General features: G+C 31.9%; 24 non-coding genes across 24 annotated transcripts; all 24 read left to right on the top strand.

Annotated features, from left to right (window-relative positions):
- Positions 1 to 87: 87 nt before the first annotated feature.
- On the top strand, positions 88 to 160 carry TRNAV-CAC (transfer RNA valine (anticodon CAC)). The gene has a single exon. It is a non-coding gene; the product is annotated as a tRNA-Val (tRNA).
- A 421-nt stretch (positions 161 to 581) lies between these two features.
- On the top strand, positions 582 to 654 carry TRNAV-AAC (transfer RNA valine (anticodon AAC)). The gene has a single exon. It is a non-coding gene; the product is annotated as a tRNA-Val (tRNA).
- An 865-nt stretch (positions 655 to 1,519) lies between these two features.
- On the top strand, positions 1,520 to 1,592 carry TRNAV-CAC (transfer RNA valine (anticodon CAC)). Its single transcript has one exon. It is a non-coding gene; the product is annotated as a tRNA-Val (tRNA).
- Positions 1,593 to 2,245: 653 nt separating this feature from the next.
- On the top strand, positions 2,246 to 2,318 carry TRNAV-CAC (transfer RNA valine (anticodon CAC)). Its single transcript has one exon. It is a non-coding gene; the product is annotated as a tRNA-Val (tRNA).
- A 430-nt stretch (positions 2,319 to 2,748) lies between these two features.
- Positions 2,749 to 2,821, top strand: TRNAV-AAC (transfer RNA valine (anticodon AAC)). The gene has a single exon. It is a non-coding gene; the product is annotated as a tRNA-Val (tRNA).
- An 867-nt stretch (positions 2,822 to 3,688) lies between these two features.
- On the top strand, positions 3,689 to 3,761 carry TRNAV-CAC (transfer RNA valine (anticodon CAC)). Its single transcript has one exon. It is a non-coding gene; the product is annotated as a tRNA-Val (tRNA).
- A 653-nt stretch (positions 3,762 to 4,414) lies between these two features.
- TRNAV-CAC (transfer RNA valine (anticodon CAC)) lies at positions 4,415 to 4,487 on the top strand. The gene has a single exon. It is a non-coding gene; the product is annotated as a tRNA-Val (tRNA).
- A 430-nt stretch (positions 4,488 to 4,917) lies between these two features.
- Positions 4,918 to 4,990, top strand: TRNAV-AAC (transfer RNA valine (anticodon AAC)). Its single transcript has one exon. It is a non-coding gene; the product is annotated as a tRNA-Val (tRNA).
- An 868-nt stretch (positions 4,991 to 5,858) lies between these two features.
- Positions 5,859 to 5,931, top strand: TRNAV-CAC (transfer RNA valine (anticodon CAC)). Its single transcript has one exon. It is a non-coding gene; the product is annotated as a tRNA-Val (tRNA).
- Positions 5,932 to 6,581: 650 nt separating this feature from the next.
- Positions 6,582 to 6,654, top strand: TRNAV-CAC (transfer RNA valine (anticodon CAC)). Its single transcript has one exon. It is a non-coding gene; the product is annotated as a tRNA-Val (tRNA).
- Positions 6,655 to 7,087: 433 nt separating this feature from the next.
- On the top strand, positions 7,088 to 7,160 carry TRNAV-AAC (transfer RNA valine (anticodon AAC)). The gene has a single exon. It is a non-coding gene; the product is annotated as a tRNA-Val (tRNA).
- A 1,587-nt stretch (positions 7,161 to 8,747) lies between these two features.
- On the top strand, positions 8,748 to 8,820 carry TRNAV-CAC (transfer RNA valine (anticodon CAC)). Its single transcript has one exon. It is a non-coding gene; the product is annotated as a tRNA-Val (tRNA).
- Positions 8,821 to 9,252: 432 nt separating this feature from the next.
- On the top strand, positions 9,253 to 9,325 carry TRNAV-AAC (transfer RNA valine (anticodon AAC)). Its single transcript has one exon. It is a non-coding gene; the product is annotated as a tRNA-Val (tRNA).
- Positions 9,326 to 10,189: 864 nt separating this feature from the next.
- Positions 10,190 to 10,262, top strand: TRNAV-CAC (transfer RNA valine (anticodon CAC)). The gene has a single exon. It is a non-coding gene; the product is annotated as a tRNA-Val (tRNA).
- A 435-nt stretch (positions 10,263 to 10,697) lies between these two features.
- On the top strand, positions 10,698 to 10,770 carry TRNAV-AAC (transfer RNA valine (anticodon AAC)). The gene has a single exon. It is a non-coding gene; the product is annotated as a tRNA-Val (tRNA).
- An 869-nt stretch (positions 10,771 to 11,639) lies between these two features.
- TRNAD-AUC (transfer RNA aspartic acid (anticodon AUC)) lies at positions 11,640 to 11,712 on the top strand. Its single transcript has one exon. It is a non-coding gene; the product is annotated as a tRNA-Asp (tRNA).
- An 870-nt stretch (positions 11,713 to 12,582) lies between these two features.
- TRNAV-CAC (transfer RNA valine (anticodon CAC)) lies at positions 12,583 to 12,655 on the top strand. The gene has a single exon. It is a non-coding gene; the product is annotated as a tRNA-Val (tRNA).
- Positions 12,656 to 13,087: 432 nt separating this feature from the next.
- TRNAV-AAC (transfer RNA valine (anticodon AAC)) lies at positions 13,088 to 13,160 on the top strand. Its single transcript has one exon. It is a non-coding gene; the product is annotated as a tRNA-Val (tRNA).
- Positions 13,161 to 14,751: 1,591 nt separating this feature from the next.
- On the top strand, positions 14,752 to 14,824 carry TRNAV-CAC (transfer RNA valine (anticodon CAC)). Its single transcript has one exon. It is a non-coding gene; the product is annotated as a tRNA-Val (tRNA).
- A 431-nt stretch (positions 14,825 to 15,255) lies between these two features.
- TRNAV-AAC (transfer RNA valine (anticodon AAC)) lies at positions 15,256 to 15,328 on the top strand. Its single transcript has one exon. It is a non-coding gene; the product is annotated as a tRNA-Val (tRNA).
- A 1,592-nt stretch (positions 15,329 to 16,920) lies between these two features.
- On the top strand, positions 16,921 to 16,993 carry TRNAV-CAC (transfer RNA valine (anticodon CAC)). The gene has a single exon. It is a non-coding gene; the product is annotated as a tRNA-Val (tRNA).
- Positions 16,994 to 17,424: 431 nt separating this feature from the next.
- On the top strand, positions 17,425 to 17,497 carry TRNAV-AAC (transfer RNA valine (anticodon AAC)). The gene has a single exon. It is a non-coding gene; the product is annotated as a tRNA-Val (tRNA).
- Positions 17,498 to 19,089: 1,592 nt separating this feature from the next.
- On the top strand, positions 19,090 to 19,162 carry TRNAV-CAC (transfer RNA valine (anticodon CAC)). The gene has a single exon. It is a non-coding gene; the product is annotated as a tRNA-Val (tRNA).
- A 431-nt stretch (positions 19,163 to 19,593) lies between these two features.
- On the top strand, positions 19,594 to 19,666 carry TRNAV-AAC (transfer RNA valine (anticodon AAC)). Its single transcript has one exon. It is a non-coding gene; the product is annotated as a tRNA-Val (tRNA).
- Positions 19,667 to 20,020: the final 354 nt, after the last annotated feature.

Genomic DNA, 20,020 nt, shown 5'->3' with positions numbered 1-20,020 from the left:
ATCATATAAAAAGTTTATTTCAGAATGCCATAATGTATGTCAAAGATCATTTTTTTATTGGATGGCGGGAGATTCTGTTTACATGTAGTTTCTGTAGTGTAGTGGTTATCACGTTCGCCTCACACGCGAAAGGTCCCCAGTTCGAAACTGGGCAGAAACATGTTTTGTTACCTAAACACTTTGAATTCAATAATTTATATTTTGATAACTATCTACTGTTGCATTGCTCAATGAAAAAGCAAGCAAAAATCATATTGCAGAATATCAAAAGTCAATTTCCCTTCTACCATGCATATTGGATGGTGTTGCATTCATGAAGTACCTGTAGTGTAGTATTATTTACATTTAGCCAATATGCATAAGGTTCCCCTTCAAAATTGGTCAGAAATACATTAAAAAAAGGTTTTTTTTAATAAATACAATGATCAGAATTGATAATAAGTGAATGTGTCCTCTTGAAATGCAAAGTGGAAAAATAGCGTCAAAATTATTAGAAAATAGGAAAAAAGTTTAGAAAAAAATATATTTCTAAGAAAAGCATGTACTTCCAGACTAGATAGTGATGAGAACCACGAGAGTCAGTTTCTGTAGTGTAGTGGTTATCATGTTCGCTTAACACGCGAAAGGTCCCCAGTTCGAAACTGGGCAGAAACAATTTTTTAGCTTTAGAATTTTAAAACAATGAATTTTTGGGTAAAATGCTCAATAAAAATACAATCAGATAAAAAGTTTATTTTAGCATGCCATACTGAATGTCAAAGATCATTTTTTATTGGATGATGGTCGCAAATTTTTCATGTAGTATCTGTAGTGTAGTGATTTCATGTTTGCCTCACACGTGAAAGGTCCCCAGTTCGAAATTGCAGGAACATATTTTGTTACCTAAACACTTTGAATTCAATAATTTATATTTTGATAACTATATACTGTTGCATTGCTCAATGAAAAAGCAAGCAAAAAATCATATTGCAGAATATCAAAAGTCAATTTCCCTTCTGCCATGCATATTGGATGGTGTTGCATTCATGAAGTACCTGTAGTGTAGTATTATTCACATTTAGCCAATATGCATAAGGTTCCCCTTCAAAATTGGTCAGAAATACATTAAAATAGATTTTTTTATTAAATACAATGATCAGAACTATTAATAAGTGAATGTGTCCTCTTGAAATGCAAAGTGGAAAAAATAGCATAGAAATTATTAGAAAATAGAAAAATAAGTTTAGAAAAAAAATTCTAAGAAAACGGTTTGCCAATGATACTTCCCGACTCCATAGTGATGAGATCTTCAAAAGTCAGTTTCTGTATTGTAGTGGTTATCACATTCGCCTAAAACACAAAAGGTCCCCAGTTCGAAACTGGGCAGAAATATGCTTTAATCTTTAGAATTTTAAAACAAGGGATTTTTGGTTGAAATGCCAAATAAAAATGCAATCATATAAAAAGTTTATTTCAGAATGCCATAATGTATGTCAAAGATCATTTTTAATTGGATGGCGGGAGATGCTGTTTCCATGTAGTTTCTGTAGTGTAGTGGTTATCACGTTCGCCTCACGCGCGAGTGGTCCCCAGTTCGAAACTGAGCAGAAACATATTTTGTTACCTAAACACTTTGAATTCAATAATTTATATTTGATAACTATCTACTGTTGCATTGTTTAATGAAAAAGCAAGCAAAAAAATCATATTGCAGAATATCAAAAGTCAATTTCCCTTCTACCATGCATATTGGATGGTGTTGCATTCATGAAGTACCTGTAGTGTAGAGTTATTCACATTTAGCCAATATGCATAAGGTTCCCCTTCAAAATTGGTCAGAAATACATTAAAAATAGATTTTTTTTTTATTAAATACAATGATCAGAACTATTAATAAGTGAATGTGTACACTTGAAATGCAAAGTGGAAAAAAAAGCATAGAAATTATTAGAAAATAGAAAAATAAGTTTAGAAAAAAAAATTCTAAGAAAACAGTATGCCAATGGTACTTCCCGACTCGATAGTGATGAGATCTTCAAAAGTCAGTTTCTGTATTGTAGTGGTTATCACATTCACCTAAAACACAAAAGTTCCCCAGTTCGAAACTGGGAAGAAATATGCTGTTATCTTTAGAATTTTAAAACAAGGGATTTTTGGTTGAAATGCCAAATAAAAATGCAATCATATAAAAAGTTTATTTCAGAATGCCATAATGTATGTCAAAGATCATTTTTTATTGGATGGCGGGAGATGCTGTTTACATGTAGTTTCTGTAGTGTAGTGGTTATCACGTTTGCCTCACACGCGAAAGGTCCCCAGTTCGAAACTGGGCAGAAACATGTTTTGTTACCTAAACACTTTGAATTCAATAATTTATATTTTGATAACTATCTACTGTTGCATTGCTCAATGAAAAAGCAAGCAAAAATCATATTGCAGAATATCAAAAGTCAATTTCCCTTCTACCATGCATATTGGATGGTGTTGCATTAATGAAGTACCTGTAGTGTAGAGTTATTAACATTTACCCATTATGCATAAGGTCCCCCTTCAAAATTGGTCAGAAATACATTAAAAAAAGATTTTTTTAGTAAATACAATGATCAGAATTGATAATAAGTGAAGGTGTCCTCTTGAAATGCAAAGTGGAAAAATAGCGTCAAAATTATTAGAAAATAGGAAAAAAAGTTTAGAAAAAATTATATTTCTAAGAAAAGCATGTGTCATTTGTACTTCCAGACTAGATAGTGATGGGATCCACGAGAGTCAGTTTCTGTAGTGTAGTGGTTATCACGTTCGCCTAACACGCGAAAGGTCCCCAGTTCAAAACTCGGCAGAAACAATCTTTTAGCTTTAGAATTTTAAAACAATGAATATTTGGGTAAAATGCTCAATAAAAATACAATCAGATAAAAAGTTTATTTTAGCATGCCATACTGAATGTCAAAGATAATTTTTTATTGGATGGTGGTTGCAAATTTTTTATGTAGTATCTGTAGTGTAGTGATTTCATGTTTGCCTCACACGTGAAAGGTCCCCAGTTCGAAATTGGCAGAAACATATTTTGTTACCTAAACACTTTGAATTCAATAATTTATATTCTGATAACTATATACTGTTGCATTGCTCAATGAAAAAGCAAGCAAAAAATCATATTGCAGAATATCAAAAGTCAATTTCCCTTCTACCATGCATATTGGATGGTGTTGCATTCATGAAGTACCTGTAGTGTAGTATTATTCACATTTAGCCAATATGCATAAGGTTCCCCTTCAAAATTGGTCAGAAATACATTAAAAATAGATTTTTTTATTAAATACAATGATCAGAACTATTAATAAGTGAATGTGTCCTCTTGAAATGCAAAGTGGAAAAAATAGCATAGAAATTATTAGAAAATAGAAAAATAAGTTTAGAAAAAAAATTCTAAGAAAACGGTTTGCCAATGGTACTTCCCGACTCGATAGTGATGTGATCTTCAAAAGTCAGTTTCTGTATTGTAGTGGTTATCACATTCGCCTAAAACACAAAAGGTCCCCGGTTCGAAACTGGGCAGAAATATGCTGTTATCTTTAGAATTTTAAAACAAGGGATTTTTGGTTGAAATGCCAAATAAAAATGCAATCATATAAAAAGTTTATTTCAGAATGCCATAATGTATGTCAAAGATCATTTTTAATTGGATGGCGGGAGATGCTGTTTCCATGTAGTTTCTGTAGTGTAGTGGTTATCACGTTCGCCTCACGCGCGAAAGGTCCCCAGTTCGAAACTGAGCAGAAACATATTTTGTTACCTAAACACTTTGAATTCAATAATTTATATTTGATAACTATCTACTGTTGCATTGTTTAATGAAAAAGCAAGCAAAAAAATCATATTGCAGAATATCAAAAGTCAATTTCCCTTCTACAATGCATATTGGATGGTGTTGCATTCATGAAGTACCTGTAGTGTAGAGTTATTCACATTTAGCCAATATGCATAAGGTTCCCCTTCAAAATTGGTCAGAAATACATTAAAAATAGATTTTTTTTTTATTAAATACAATGATCAGAACTATTAATAAGTGAATGTGTACACTTGAAATGCAAAGTGGAAAAAAAAGCATAGAAATTATTAGAAAATAGAAAAATAAGTTTAGAAAAAAAAATTCTAAGAAAACAGTATGCCAATGGTACTTCCCGACTCGATAGTGATGAGATCTTCAAAAGTCAGTTTCTGTATTGTAGTGGTTATCACATTCACCTAAAACACAAAAGTTCCCCAGTTCGAAACTGGGAAGAAATATGCTGTTATCTTTAGAATTTTAAAACAAGGGATTTTTGGTTGAAATGCCAAATAAAAATGCAATCATATAAAAAGTTTATTTCAGAATGCCATAATGTATGTCAAAGATCATTTTTTATTGGATGGCGGGAGATGCTGTTTACATGTAGTTTCTGTAGTGTAGTGGTTATCACGTTCGCCTCACACGCGAAAGGTCCCCAGTTCGAAACTGGGCAGAAACATGTTTTGTTACCTAAACACTTTGAATTCAATAATTTATATTTTGATAACTATCTACTGTTGCATTGCTCAATGAAAAAGCAAGCAAAAATCATATTGCAGAATATCAAAAGTCAATTTCCCTTCTACCATGCATATTGGATGGTGTTGCATTAATGAAGTACCTGTAGTGTAGAGTTATTAACATTTACCCAATATGCATAAGGTCCCCCTTCAAAATTGGTCAGAAATACATTAAAAAAATATTTTTTTAGTAATTACAATGATCAGAATTGATAATAAGTGAATGTGTCCTCTTGAAATGCAAAGTGGAAAAATAGCTTCAAAATTATTAGAAAATAGGAAAAAAAGTTTAGAAAAAATTATATTTCTAAGAAAAGCATGTGTCATTTGTACTTCCAGACTAGATAGTGATGGGATCCACGAGAGTCAGTTTCTGTAGTGTAGTGGTTATCACGTTCGCCTAACACGCGAAAGGTCCCCAGTTCAAAACTGGGCAGAAACAGGCTTTTTTTCCTTAGAATTTTAAAACAATGAATATTTGGGTAAAATGCTCAATAAAAATACAATCAGATAAAAAGTTTATTTTAGCATGCCATACTGAATGTCAAAGATAATTTTTTATTGGATGGTGGTTGCAAATTTTTTATGTAGTATCTGTAGCGTAGTGATTTCATGTTTGCCTCACACGTGAAAGGTCCCCAGTTCGAAATTGGCAGAAACATATTTTGTTACCTAAACACTTTGAATTCAATAATTTATATTTTGATAACTATATACTGTTGCATTGCTCAATGAAAAAGCAAGCAAAAAATCATATTGCAGAATATCAAAAGTCAATTTCCCTTCTACCATGCATATTGGATGGTGTTGCATTCATGAGGTACCTGTAGTGTAGTATTATTCACATTTAGCCAATATGCATAAGGTTCCCCTTCAAAATTGGTCAGAAATACATTAAAAATTGATTTTTTTATTAAATACAATGATCAGAACTATTAATAATTGAATGTGTCCTCTTGAAATGCAAAGTGGAAAAAATAGCATAGAAATTATTAGAAAATAGAAAAATAAGTTTAGAAAAAAAATTCTAAGAAAACGGTTTGCCAATGGTACTTCCCGACTCGATAGTGATGTGATCTTCAAAAGTCAGTTTCTGTATTGTAGTGGTTATCACATTCACCTAAAACACAAAAGGTCCCCGGTTCGAAACTGGGCAGAAATATGCTGTTATCTTTAGAATTTTAAAACAAGGGATTTTTGGTTGAAATGCCAAATAAAAATGCAATCATATAAAAAGTTTATTTCAGAATGCCATAATGTATGTCAAAGATCATTTTTAATTGGATGGCGGGAGATGCTGTTTCCATGTAGTTTCTGTAGTGTAGTGGTTATCACGTTCGCCTCACGCGTGAGAGGTCCCCAGTTCGAAACTGAGCAGAAACATATTTTGTTACCTAAACACTTTGAATTCAATAATTTATATTTGATAACTATCTACTGTTGCATTGTTTAATGAAAAAGCAAGCAAAAAAATCATATTGCAGAATATCAAAAGTCAATTTCCCTTCTACCATGCATATTGGATGGTGTTGCATTCATGAAGTACCTGTAGTGTAGAGTTATTCACATTTAGCCAATATGCATAAGGTTCCCCTTCAAAATTGGTAAGAAATACATTAAAAATAGATTTTTTTATTAAATACAATGATCAGAACTATTAATAAGTGAATGTGTCCTCTTGAAATGCAAAGTGGAAAAAATAGCATAGAAATTATTAGAAAATAGAAAAATAAGTTTAGAAAAAAAAATTCTAGGAAAACAGTATGCCAATGGTACTTCCCGACTCGATAGTGATGAGATCTTCAAAAGTCAGTTTCTGTATTGTAGTGGTTATCACATTCACCTAAAACACAAAAGGTCCCCAGTTCGAAACTGGGCAGAAATATGCTGTTATCTTTAGAATTTTAAAACAAGGGATTTTTGGTTGAAATGCCAAATAAAAATGCAATCATATAAAAAGTTTATTTCAGAATGCCATAATGTATGTCAAAGATCATTATTTACTGGATGGCGGGAGATGCTGTTTACATGTAGTTTCTGCAGTGTAGTGGTTATCACGTTCGCCTCACATGCGAAAGGTCCCCAGTTCGAAACTGGGCAGAAACATATTTTGTTACCTAAACACTTTGAATTCAATAATTTATATTTTGATAACTATATACTGTTGCATTGCTCAATGAAAAAGCAAGCAAAAAATCATATTGCAGAATATCAAAAGTCAATTTCCCTTCTACCATGCATATTGGATGGTGTTGCATTCATGAGGTACCTGTAGTGTAGTATTATTCACATTTACCCAACATGCATAAGGACCCCCTTCAAAATTGGTCAGAAATACATTAAAAAAAAGGTTTTTTTTAGTAAATACAATGATCAGAATTGATAAGAAGTGAATGTGTCCTCTTGAAATGCAAAGTGGAAAAATAGCGTCAAAATTATTAGAAAATAGGAAAAAAAGTTTAGAAAAAATTATATTTCTAAGAAAAGCATGTGTCATTTGTACTTCCAGACTAGATAGTGATGAGAACTATGAGAGTCAGTTTCTGTAGTGTAGTGGTTATCACGTTCGCCTAACACGCAAAGGGTCCCCAGTTCGAAACTGGGCAGAAACAATCTTTTAGCTTTAGAATTTTAAAACAATGAATTTTTGGGTAAAATGCTCAATAAAAATACAATCAGATAAAAAGTTTATTTTAGCATGACATACTGAATGTCAAAGATCATTTTTTATTGGATGATGGTCGCAAATTTTTCATGTAGTATCTGTAGTGTAGTGATTTCATGTTTGCCTCACACGTGAAAGGTCCCCAGTTCGAAATTGGCAGAAACATATTTTGTTACCTAAACACTTTGAATTCAATAATTTATATTTTGATAACTATATACTGTTGCATTGCTCAATGAAAAAGCAAGCAAAAAATCATATTGCAGAATATCAAAAGTAAATTTCCCTTCTACCATGCATATTGGATGGTGTTGCATTCATGAGGTACCTGTAGTGTAGTATTCACATTTAGCCAATATGCATAAGGTTCCCCTTCAAAATTGGTCAGAAATTCATTAAAAATAGATTTTTTTATTAAATACAATGATCAGAACTATTAATAAGTGAATGTGTCCTCTTGAAATGCAAAGTGGAAAAAATAGCATAGAAATTATTAGAAAATAGAAAAATAAGTTTAGAAAAAAAATTCTAAGAAAACAGTTTGCCAATGGTACTTCCCGACTCGATAGTGATGTGATCTTCAAAAGTCAGTTTCTGTATTGTAGTGGTTATCACATTCACCTAAAACACAAAAGGTCCCCGGTTTGAAACTGGGCAGAAATATGCTGTTATCTTTAGAATTTTAAAACAAGGGATTTTTGGTTGAAATGCCAAATAAAAATGCAATCATATAAAAAGTTTATTTCAGAATGCCATAATGTATGTCAAAGATCATTTTTATTTGGATGGCGGGAGATGCTGTTTCCATGTAGTTTCTGTAGTGTAGTTGTTATCACGTTCACCTCACGCGTGAGAGGTCCCCAGTTCGAAACTGAGCAGAAACATATTTTGTTACCTAAACACTTTGAATTCAATAATTTATATTTGATAACTATCTACTGTTGCATTGTTTAATGAAAAAGCAAGCAAAAAAATCATATTGCAGAATATCAAAAGTCAATTTCCCTTCTACCAAGCATATTGGATGGTGTTGCATTCATGAAGTACCTGTAGTGTAGAGTTATTCACATTTAGCCAATATGCATAAGGTTCCCCTTCAAAATTGGTCAGAAATACATTAAAAATAGATTTTTTTATTAAATACAATGATCAGAACTATTAATAAGTGAATGTGTCCTCTTGAAATGCAAAGTGGAAAAAATAGCATAGAAATTATTAGAAAATAGAAAAATAAGTTTAGAAAAAAAAATTCTAGGAAAACAGTATGCCAATGGTACTTCCCGACTCGATAGTGATGAGATCTTCAAAAGTCAGTTTCTGTATTGTAGTGGTTATCACATTCACCTAAAACACAAAAGGTCCCCAGTTCGAAACTGGGCAGAAATATGCTGTTATCTTTAGAATTTTAAAACAAGGGATTTTTGGTTGAAATGCCAAATAAAAATGCAATCAGATAAAAAGTTTATTTCAGAATGCCATAATGTATGTCAAAGATCATTATTTACTGGATGGCGGGAGATGCTGTTTACATGTAGTTTCTGCAGTGTAGTGGTTATCACGTTCGCCTCACATGCGAAAGGTCCCCAGTTCGAAACTGGGCAGAAACATATTTTGTTACCTAAACACTTTGAATTCAATAATTTATATTTTGATAACTATCTACTGTTGCATTGCTCAATGAAAAAGCAAGCAAAAATCATATTGCAGAATATCAAAAGTCAATTTCCCTTCTACCATGCATATTGGATGGTGTTGCTTTCATGAAGTACCTGTAGTGTAGAGTTATTCACATTTACCCAACATGCATAAGGACCCCCTTCAAAATTTGTCAGAAATACATTAAAAAAAAGGTTTTTTTTATTAAATACAATGATCAGAATTGATAAGAAGTGAATGTGTCCTCTTGAAATGCAAAGTGGAAAAATAGCGTCAAAATTATTAGAAAATAGGAAAAAAAGTTTAGAAAAAATTATATTTCTAAGAAAAGCATGTGTCATTTGTACTTCCAGACTAGATAGTGATGAGAACTATGAGAGTCAGTTTCTGTAGTGTAGTGGTTATCACGTTCGCCTAACACGCAAAGGGTCCCCAGTTCGAAACTGGGCAGAAACAATCTTTTAGCTTTAGAATTCTAAAACAATGAATTTTTGGGTAAAATGCTCAATAAAAATACAATCAGATAAAAAGTTTATTTTAGCATGACATACTGAATGTCAAAGATCATTTTTTATTGGATGATGGTCGCAAATTTTTCATGTAGTATCTGTAGTGTAGTGATTTCATGTTTGCCTCACACGTGAAAGGTCCCCAGTTCGAAATTGGCAGAAACATATTTTGTTACCTAAACACTTTGAATTCAATAATTTATATTTTGATAACTATATACTGTTGCATTGCTCAATGAAAAAGCAAGCAAAAAATCATATTGCAGAATATCAAAAGTAAATTTCCCTTCTACCATGCATATTGGATGGTGTTGCATTCATGAGGTACCTGTAGTGTAGTATTCACATTTAGCCAATATGCATAAGGTTCCCCTTCAAAATTGGTCAGAAATTCATTAAAAATAGATTTTTTTATTAAATACAATGATCAGAACTATTAATAAGTGAATGTGTCCTCTTGAAATGCAAAGTGGAAAAAATAGCATAGAAATTATTAGAAAATAGAAAAATAAGTTTAGAAAAAAAATTCTAAGAAAACAGTTTGCCAATGGTACTTCCCGACTCGATAGTGATGTGATCTTCAAAAGTCAGTTTCTGTATTGTAGTGGTTATCACATTCGCCTAAAACACAAAAGGTCCCCGGTTTGAAACTGGGCAGAAATATGCTGTTATCTTTAGAATTTTAAAACAAGGGATTTTTGGTTGAAATGCCAAATAAAAATGCAATCATATAAAAAGTTTATTTCAGAATGCCATAATGTATGTCAAAGATAATTTTTTATTGGATGGCGGTAGATGCAGTTTCCATGTAGTTCTTGTAGTGTAGTGGTTATCACGTTCGCCTCACATGCGAAAGGTCCCCAGTTCGATACTAGGCAGAAACATATTTTGTTACTTAAACACTTTGAATTCAATAATTTATATTTTGATAACTATCTACTGTTGCATTGCTCAATGAAAAAGCAAGTAAAAAAAATCATATTGCAGAATATCAAAAGTCAATTTCCCTTCTACCATGCATATTGGATGGTGTTGCATTCATGAAGTACCTGTAGTGTAGAGTTATTCACATTTACCCAATATGCATAAGGTCCCCCTTCAAAATTGGTCAGAAATATATTAAAAAAATATTTTTTTAGTAAATACAATGATCAGAATTGATAATAAGTGAATGTGTCCTCTTGAAATGCAAAGTGGAAAAATAGCGTCAAAATTATTAGAAAATAGGGAAAAAAAAGTTTAGAAAAAATTGTATTTCTAAGAAAACCATGGGTCATTTGTACTTCCAGACTAGATAGTGATGCAATCCACGAGAGTCAGTTTCTGTAGTGTAGTGGTTATCACGTTCGCCTAACACGTGAAAGGTCCCCAGTTTGAAACTAGGCAGAAACAATCCTTTAGCTTTAGAATTTTAAAACAATTAATTTTTGGGTAAAATGCTCAATAAAAATACAATCAGATAAAAAGTTTATTTTAGCATGCCATACTGAATGTCAAAGATCATTTTTTATTGGATGATGGTCGCAAATTTTTCATGTAGTATCTATAGTGTAGTGATTTCATGTTTGCCTCACACGTGAAAGGTCCCCAGTTCGAAATTGGCAGAAACATATTTTGTTACCTAAACACTTTGAATTCAATAATGTATATTTTGATAACTATATACTGTTGCATTGCTCAATGAAAAAGCAAGCAAAAAATCATATTGCAGAATATCAAAAGTCAATTTCCCTTCTACCATGCATATTGGATGGTGTTGCATTCATGAAGTACCTGTAGTGTAGTATTATTCACATTTAGCCAATATGCATAAGGTTCCCCTTTAAAATTGGTCAGAAATACATTAAAAATAGATTTTTTTTATTAAATACAATGATCAGAACTATTAATAAGTGAATGTGTCCTCTTGAAATGCAAAGTGGAAAAAATAGCATAGAAATTATTAGAAAATAGAAAAATAAGTTTAGAAAAAAAAATTCTAAGAAAACGGTTTGCCAATGGTACTTTCCGACTCCATAGTGATGAGATCTTCAAAAGTCAGTTTCTGTATTGTAGTGGTTATCACATTCGCCTAAAACACAAAAGGTCCCCAGTTCGAAACTGGGCAGAAATATGATGTTATCTTTAGAATTTTAAAACAAGGGATTTTTGGTTGAAATGCCAAATAAAAATGCAATCATATAAAAAGTTTATTTCAGAATGCCATAATGTATGTCAAAGATCATTTTTTATTGGATGGCGGGAGATGCTGTTTCCATGTACTTTCTGTAGTGTAGTGGTTATCACGTTCGCCTATCATGCGAAAGATCCACAGTTCGAAACTGGGCAGAAACAATCTTTTAGCTTTAGAATTTTAAAACAATGATTTTTTTGGGTAAAATGCTCAATAAAAATACAATCAGATAAAAAGTTTATTTTAGCATGCCATACTGAATGTCAAAGATCATTTTTTATTGGATGATGGTTGCAAATTTTTCATGTAGTATCTGTAGTGTAGTGATTTCATGTTTGCCTCACACGTGAAAGGTCCCCAGTTCGAAATTGGCAGAAACATATTTTGTTACCTAAACACTTTGAATTCAATAATTTATATTTTGATAACTATATACTGTTGCATTGCTCAATGAAAAAGCAAGCAAAAAGTCATATTGCAGAATATCAAAAGTTAATTTCCCTTCTACCATGCATATTGGATGGTGTTGCATTCATGAAGTACCTGTAGTGTAGTATTATTCACATTTAGCCAATATGCATAAGGTTCCCCTTCAAAATTGGTCAGAAATACATTAAAAATAGATTTTTTTTATTAAATACAATGATCAGAACTATTAATAAGTGAATGTGTCCTCTTGAAATGCAAATTGGAAAAAATAGCATAGAAATTATTAGAAAATAGAAAAATAAGTTTAGAAAAAAAAATTCTAAGATAACGGTTTGCCAATGGTACTTCCCGACTCCATAGTGATGAGATCTTCAAAAGTCAGTTTCTGTATTGTAGTGGTTATCACATTCGCCTAAAACACAAAAGGTCCCCAGTTCGAAACTGGGCAGAAATATGCTGTTATCTTTAGAATTTTAAAACAAGGGATTTTTGGTTGAAATGCCAAATAAAAATGCAATCATATAAAAAGTTTATTTCAGAATGCCATAATGTATGTCAAAGATCATTTTTTATTGGATGGCGGGAGATGCGGTTTCCATGTAGTTTCTGTGGTGTAGTGGTTATCACGTTCGCCTCACACGTGAAAGGTCCCCAGTTCGAAACTGGGCAGAAACATATTTTGTTACCTAAACACTTTGAATTCAATAATTTATATTTTGATAACTATCTACTGTTGCATTGCTCAAAGAAAAAGCAAGCAAAAATCATATTGCAGAATATCAAAAGTCAATTTCCCTTCTACCATGCATATTGGATGGTGTTGCATTCATGAAGTACCTGTAGTGTAGAGTTATTCACATTTACCCAATATGCATAAGGTCCCCCTTCAAAATTGGTCAGAAATACATTAAAAAAAATATTTTTTTTTAGTAAATACAATGATCAGAATTGATAATAAGTGAATGTGTCCTCTTGAAATGCAAATTGGAAAAATAGCGTCAAAATTATTAGAAAATAGGAAAAAAGTTTATAAAAAATTATATTTCTAAGAAAAGCATGTGTCATTTGTACTTCCAGACTAGATAGTGAAAAGATTCACGAGAGCCAGTTTCTGTACTGTAGTGGTTATCACGTTCGCCTAACATGCGAAAGGTCCCCAGTTCGAAACTGGGCAGAAACAATCTTTTAGCTTTAGAATTTTAAAACAATGAATTTTTGGGTAAAATGCTCAATAAAAATACAATCAGATGAAAAGTTTATTTTAGCATGCCATACTGAATGTCAAAGATAATTTTTTATTGGATGATGGTCGCAAATTTTTCATGTAGTATCTGTAGTGTAGTGATTTCATGTTTGCCTCACACGTGAAAGGTCCCCTGTTCGAAATTGGCAGAAACATATTTTGTTACCTAAACACTTTGAATTCAATAATTTATATTTTGATAACTATATACTGTTGCATTGCTCAATGAAAAAGCAAGCAAAAAATCATATTGCAGAATATCAAAAGTTAATTTCCCTTCTACCATACATATTGGATGGTGTTGCATTCATGAAGTACCTGTAGTGTAGTATTATTCACATTTAGCCAATATGCATAAGGTTCCCCTTCAAAATTGGTCAGAAATACATTAAAAATAGATTTTTTTATTAAATACAATGATCAGAACTATTAATAAGTGAATGTATCCTCTTGAGATGCAAAGTGGAAAAAATAGCATAGAAATTATTAGAAAATAGAAAAATAAGTTTAGAAAAAAAAATTCTAAGAAAACGGTTTGCCAATGGTACTTCCCGACTCCATAGTGATGAGATCTTCAAAAGTCAGTTTCTGTATTGTAGTGGTTATCACATTCGCATAAAACACAAAAGGTCCCCAGTTCGAAACTGGGCAGAAATATGCTGTTATCTTTAGAATTTTAAAACAAGGGATTTTTGGTTGAAATGCCAAATAAAAATACAATCATATAAAAAGTTTATTTCAGAATGCCATAATGTAATTCAAAGATCATTTTTTATTGGATGGCGGGAGATGCTGTTTTCATGTAGTTTCTGCAGTGTAGTGCTTATCATGTTCGCCTCACATGCGAAAGGTCCCCAGTTCGAAACTGGGCAGAAACATATTTTGTTACCTAAACACTTTGAATTCAATAATTTATATTTTGATAACTATCTACTGTTGCATTGCTCAATGAAAAAGCAAGCAAAAATCATATTGCAGAATATCAAAAGTCAATTTCCCTTCTACCATGCATATTGGATGGTGTTGCATTCATGAAGTACCTGTAGTGTAGAGTTATTCACATTTACCCAATATGCATAAGGTTCCCCTTCAAAATTGGTCAGAAATACATTAAAAATAGATTTTTTTTATTAAATACAATGATCAGAACTATTAATAAGTGAATGTGTCCTCTTGAAATGCAAATTGGAAAAAATAGCATAGAAATTATTAGAAAATAGAAAAATAAGTTTAGAAAAAAAAATTCTAAGATAACGGTTTGCCAATGGTACTTCCCGACTCCATAGTGATGAGATCTTCAAAAGTCAGTTTCTGTATTGTAGTGGTTATCACATTCGCCTAAAACACAAAAGGTCCCCAGTTCGAAACTGGGCAGAGATATGCTGTTATCTTTAGAATTTTAAAACAAGGGATTTTTGGTTGAAATGCCAAATAAAAATGCAATCATATAAAAAGTTTATTTCAGAATGCCATAATGTATGTCAAAGATCATTTTTTATTGGATGGCGGGAGATGCGGTTTCCATGTAGTTTCTGTGGTGTAGTGGTGATCACGTTCGCCTCACACGTGAAAGGTCCCCAGTTCGAAACTGGGCAGAAACATATTTTGTTACCTAAACACTTTGAATTCAATCATTTATATTTTGATAACTATCTACTGTTGCATTGCTCAAAGAAAAAGCACGCAAAAATCATATTGCAGAATATCAAAAGTCAATTTCCCTTCTACCATGCATATTGGATGGTGTTGCATTCATGAAGTACCTGTAGTGTAGAGTTATTCACATTTACCCAATATGCATAAGGTCCCCCTTCAAAATTGGTCAGAAATACATTAAAAAAATATTTTTTTTTAGTAAATACAATGATCAGAATTGATAATAAGTGAATGTGTCCTCTTGAAATGCAAATTGGAAAAATAGCGTCAAAATTATTAGAAAATAGGAAAAAAGTTTATAAAAAATTATATTTCTAAGAAAAGCATGTGTCATTTGTACTTCCAGACTAGATAGTGATAAGATTCACGAGAGCCAGTTTCTGTAGTGTAGTGGTTATCATGTTCGCCTAACATTGGAAAGGTCCCCAGTTCGAAACTGGGCAGAAACAATCTTTTAGCTTTAGAATTTTAAAACAATGAATTTTTGGGTAAAATGCTCAATAAAAATACAATCAGATAAAAAGTTTATTTTAGCATGCCATACTGAATGTCAAAGATAATTTTTTATTGGATGATGGTCGCAAATTTTTCATGTAGTATCTGTAGTGTAGTGATTTCATGTTTGCCTCACACGTGAAAGGTCCCCTGTTCGAAATTGGCAGAAACATAATTTGTTACCTAAACACTTTGAATTCAATAATTTATATTTTGATAACTATATACTGTTGCATTGCTCAATGAAAAAGCAAGCAAAAAATCATATTGCAGAATATCAAAAGTTAATTTCCCTTCTACCATACATATTGGATGGTGTTGCATTCATGAAGTACCTGTAGTGTAGTATTATTCACATTTAGCCAATATGCATAAGGTTCCCCTTCAAAATTGGTCAGAAATACATTAAAAAAAGATTTTTTTATTAAATACAATGATCAGAACTATTAATAAGTGAATGTATCCTCTTGAGATGCAAAGTGGAAAAAATAGCATAGAAATTATTAGAAAATAGAAAAATAAGTTTAGAAAAAAAAAATTCTAAGAAAACGGTTTGCCAATGGTACTTCCCGACTCCATAGTGATGAGATCTTCAAAAGTCAGTTTCTGTATTGTAGTGGTTATCACATTCGCCTAAAACACAAAAGGTCCCCAGTTCGAAACTGGGCAGAAATATGCTGTTATCTTTAGAATTTTAAAACAAGGGATTTTTGGTTGAAATGCCAAATAAAAATACAATCATATAAAAAGTTTATTTCAGAATGCCATAATGTAATTCAAAGATCATTTTTTATTGGATGGCGGGAGATGCTGTTTTCATGTAGTTTCTGCAGTGTAGTGCTTATCATGTTCGCCTCACATGCGAAAGGTCCCCAGTTCGAAACTGGGCAGAAACATATTTTGTTACCTAAACACTTTGAATTCAATAATTTATATTTTGATAACTATCTACTGTTGCATTGCTCAATGAAAAAGCAAGCAAAAATCATATTGCAGAATATCAAAAGTCAATTTCCCTTCTACCATGCATATTGGATGGTGTTGCATTCATGAAGTACCTGTAGTGTAGAGTTATTCACATTTACCCAATATGCATAAGGTTCCCCTTCAAAATTGGTCAGAAATACATTAAAAATAGATTTTTTTTATTAAATACAATGATCAGAACTATTAATAAGTGAATGTGTCCTCTTGAAATGCAAATTGGAAAAAATAGCATAGAAATTATTAGAAAATAGAAAAATAAGTTTAGAAAAAAAAATTCTAAGATAACGGTTTGCCAATGGTACTTCCCGACTCCATAGTGATGAGATCTTCAAAAGTCAGTTTCTGTAATGTAGTGGTTATCACATTCGCCTAAAACACAAAAGGTCCCCAGTTCGAAACTGGGCAGAGATATGCTGTAATCTTTAGAATTTTAAAACAAGGGATTTTTGGTTGAAATGCCAAATAAAAATGCAATCATATAAAAAGTTTATTTCAGAATGCCATAATGTATGTCAAAGATCATTTTTTATTGGATGGCGGGAGATGCGGTTTCCATGTAGTTTCTGTGGTGTAGTGGTGATCACGTTCGCCTCACATGTGAAAGGTCCCCAGTTCGAAACTGGGCAGAAACATATTTTGTTACCTAAACACTTTGAATTCAATAATTTATATTTTGATAACTATCTACTGTTGCATTGCTCAAAGAAAAAGCAAGCAAAAATCATATTGCAGAATATCAAAAGTCAATTTCCCTTCTACCATGCATATTGGATGGTGTTGCATTCATGAAGTACCTGTAGTGTAGAGTTATTCACATTTACCCAATATGCATAAGGTCCCCCTTCAAAATTGGTCAGAAATACATTAAAAAAATATTTTTTTTTAGTAAATACAATGATCAGAATTGATAATAAGTGAATGTGTCCTCTTGAAATGCAAATTGGAAAAATAGCGTCAAAATTATTAGAAAATAGGAAAAAAGTTTATAAAAAATTATATTTCTAAGAAAAGCATGTGTCATTTGTACTTCCAGACTAGATAGTGATAAGATTCATGAGAGCCAGTTTCTGTAGTGTAGTGGTTATCACGTTCGCCTAACATGCGAAAGGTCCCCAGTTCGAAACTGGGCAGAAACAATCTTTCAGCTTTAGAATTTTAAAACAATGAATTTTTGGGTAAAATGCTCAATAAAAATACAATCAGATAAAAAGTTTATTTTAGCATGCCATACTGAATGTCAAAGATAATTTTTTATTGGATGATGGTCGCAAATTTTTCATGTAGTATCTGTAGTGTAGTGATTTCATGTTTGCCTCACACGTGAAAGGTCCCCTGTTCGAAATTGGCAGAAACATATTTTGTTACCTAAACACTTTGAATTCAATAATTTATAATTTGATAACTATATACTGTTGCATTGCTCAATGAAAAAGCAAGCAAAAAATCATATTGCAGAATATCAAAAGTTAATTTCCCTTCTACCATACATATTGGATGGTGTTGCATTCATGAAGTACCTGTAGTGTAGTATTATTCACATTTAGCCAATATGCATAAGGTTCCCCTTCAAAATTGGTCAGAAATACATTAAAAAAAGATTTTTTTATTAAATACAATGATCAGAACTATTAATAAGTGAATGTATCCTCTTGAGATGCAAAGTGGAAAAAATAGCATAGAAATTATTAGAAAATAGAAAAATAAGTTTAGAAAAAAAAAATTCTAAGAAAACGGTTTGCCAATGGTACTTCCCGACTCCATAATGATGAGATCTTCAAAAGTCAGTTTCTGTATTGTAGTGGTTATCACATTCGCCTAAAACACAAAAGGTCCCCAGTTCGAAACTGGGCAGAAATATGCTGTTATCTTTAGAATTTTAAAACAAGGGATTTTTGGTTGAAATGCCAAATAAAAATACAATCATATAAAAAGTTTATTTCAGAATGCCATAATGTAATTCAAAGATCATTTTTTATTGGATGGCGGGAGATGCTGTTTTCATGTAGTTTCTGCAGTGTAGTGCTTATCATGTTCGCCTCACATGCGAAAGGTCCCCAGTTCGAAACTGGGCAGAAACATATTTTGTTACCTAAACACTTTGAATTCAATAATTTATATTTTGATAACTATCTACTGTTGCATTGCTCAATGAAAAAGCAAGCAAAAATCATATTGCAGAATATCAAAAGTCAATTTCCCTTCTACCATGCATATTGGATGGTGTTGCATTCATGAAGTACCTGTAGTGTAGAGTTATTCACATTTACCCAATATGCATAAGGTTCCCCTTCAAAATTGGTCAGAAATACATTAAAAATAGATTTTTTTTATTAAATACAATGATCAGAACTATTAATAAGTGAATGTGTCCTCTTGAAATGCAAATTGGAAAAAATAGCATAGAAATTATTAGAAAATAGAAAAATAAGTTTAGAAAAAAAAATTCTAAGATAACGGTTTGCCAATGGTACTTCCCGACTCCATAGTGATGAGATCTTCAAAAGTCAGTTTCTGTATTGTAGTGGTTATCACATTCGCCTAAAACACAAAAGGTCCCCAGTTCGAAACTGGGCAGAGATATGCTGTTATCTTTAGAATTTTAAAACAAGGGATTTTTGGTTGAAATGCCAAATAAAAATGCAATCATATAAAAAGTTTATTTCAGAATGCCATAATGTATGTCAAAGATCATTTTTTATTGGATGGCGGGAGATGCGGTTTCCATGTAGTTTCTGTGGTGTAGTGGTGATCACGTTCGCCTCACACGTGAAAGGTCCCCAGTTCGAAACTGGGCAGAAACATATTTTGTTACCTAAACACTTTGAATTCAATCATTTATATTTTGATAACTATCTACTGTTGCATTGCTCAAAGAAAAAGCACGCAAAAATCATATTGCAGAATATCAAAAGTCAATTTCCCTTCTACCATGCATATTGGATGGTGTTGCATTCATGAAGTACCTGTAGTGTAGAGTTATTCACATTTACCCAATATGCATAAGGTCCCCCTTCAAAATTGGTCAGAAATACATTAAAAAAATATTTTTTTTTAGTAAATACAATGATCAGAATTGATAATAAGTGAATGTGTCCTCTTGAAATGCAAATTGGAAAAATAGCGTCAAAATTATTAGAAAATAGGAAAAAAGTTTATAAAAAATTATATTTCTAAGAAAAGCATGTGTCATTTGTACTTCCAGACTAGATAGTGATAAGATTCACGAGAGCCAGTTTCTGTAGTGTAGTGGTTATCATGTTCGCCTAACATTGGAAAGGTCCCCAGTTCGAAACTGGGCAGAAACAATCTTTTAGCTTTAGAATTTTAAAACAATGAATTTTTGGGTAAAATGCTCAATAAAAATACAATCAGATAAAAAGTTTATTTTAGCATGCCATACTGAATGTCAAAGATAATTTTTTATTGGATGATGGTCGCAAATTTTTCATGTAGTATCTGTAGTGTAGTGATTTCATGTTTGCCTCACACGTGAAAGGTCCCCTGTTCGAAATTGGCAGAAACATAATTTGTTACCTAAACACTTTGAATTCAATAATTTATATTTTGATAACTATATACTGTTGCATTGCTCAATGAAAAAGCAAGCAAAAAATCATATTGCAGAATATCAAAAGTTAATTTCCCTTCTACCATACATA

The sequence above is a fragment of the Pseudophryne corroboree genome, chromosome 4 (genome assembly GCF_028390025.1).
Source record: "Pseudophryne corroboree isolate aPseCor3 chromosome 4, aPseCor3.hap2, whole genome shotgun sequence".
NCBI classification, from domain to species: Eukaryota; Metazoa; Chordata; class Amphibia; order Anura; family Myobatrachidae; genus Pseudophryne; species Pseudophryne corroboree.
The sequence above is the reverse complement of the archived record's forward strand: the minus strand, read 5'-3'. Positions and strand labels throughout refer to the sequence as shown.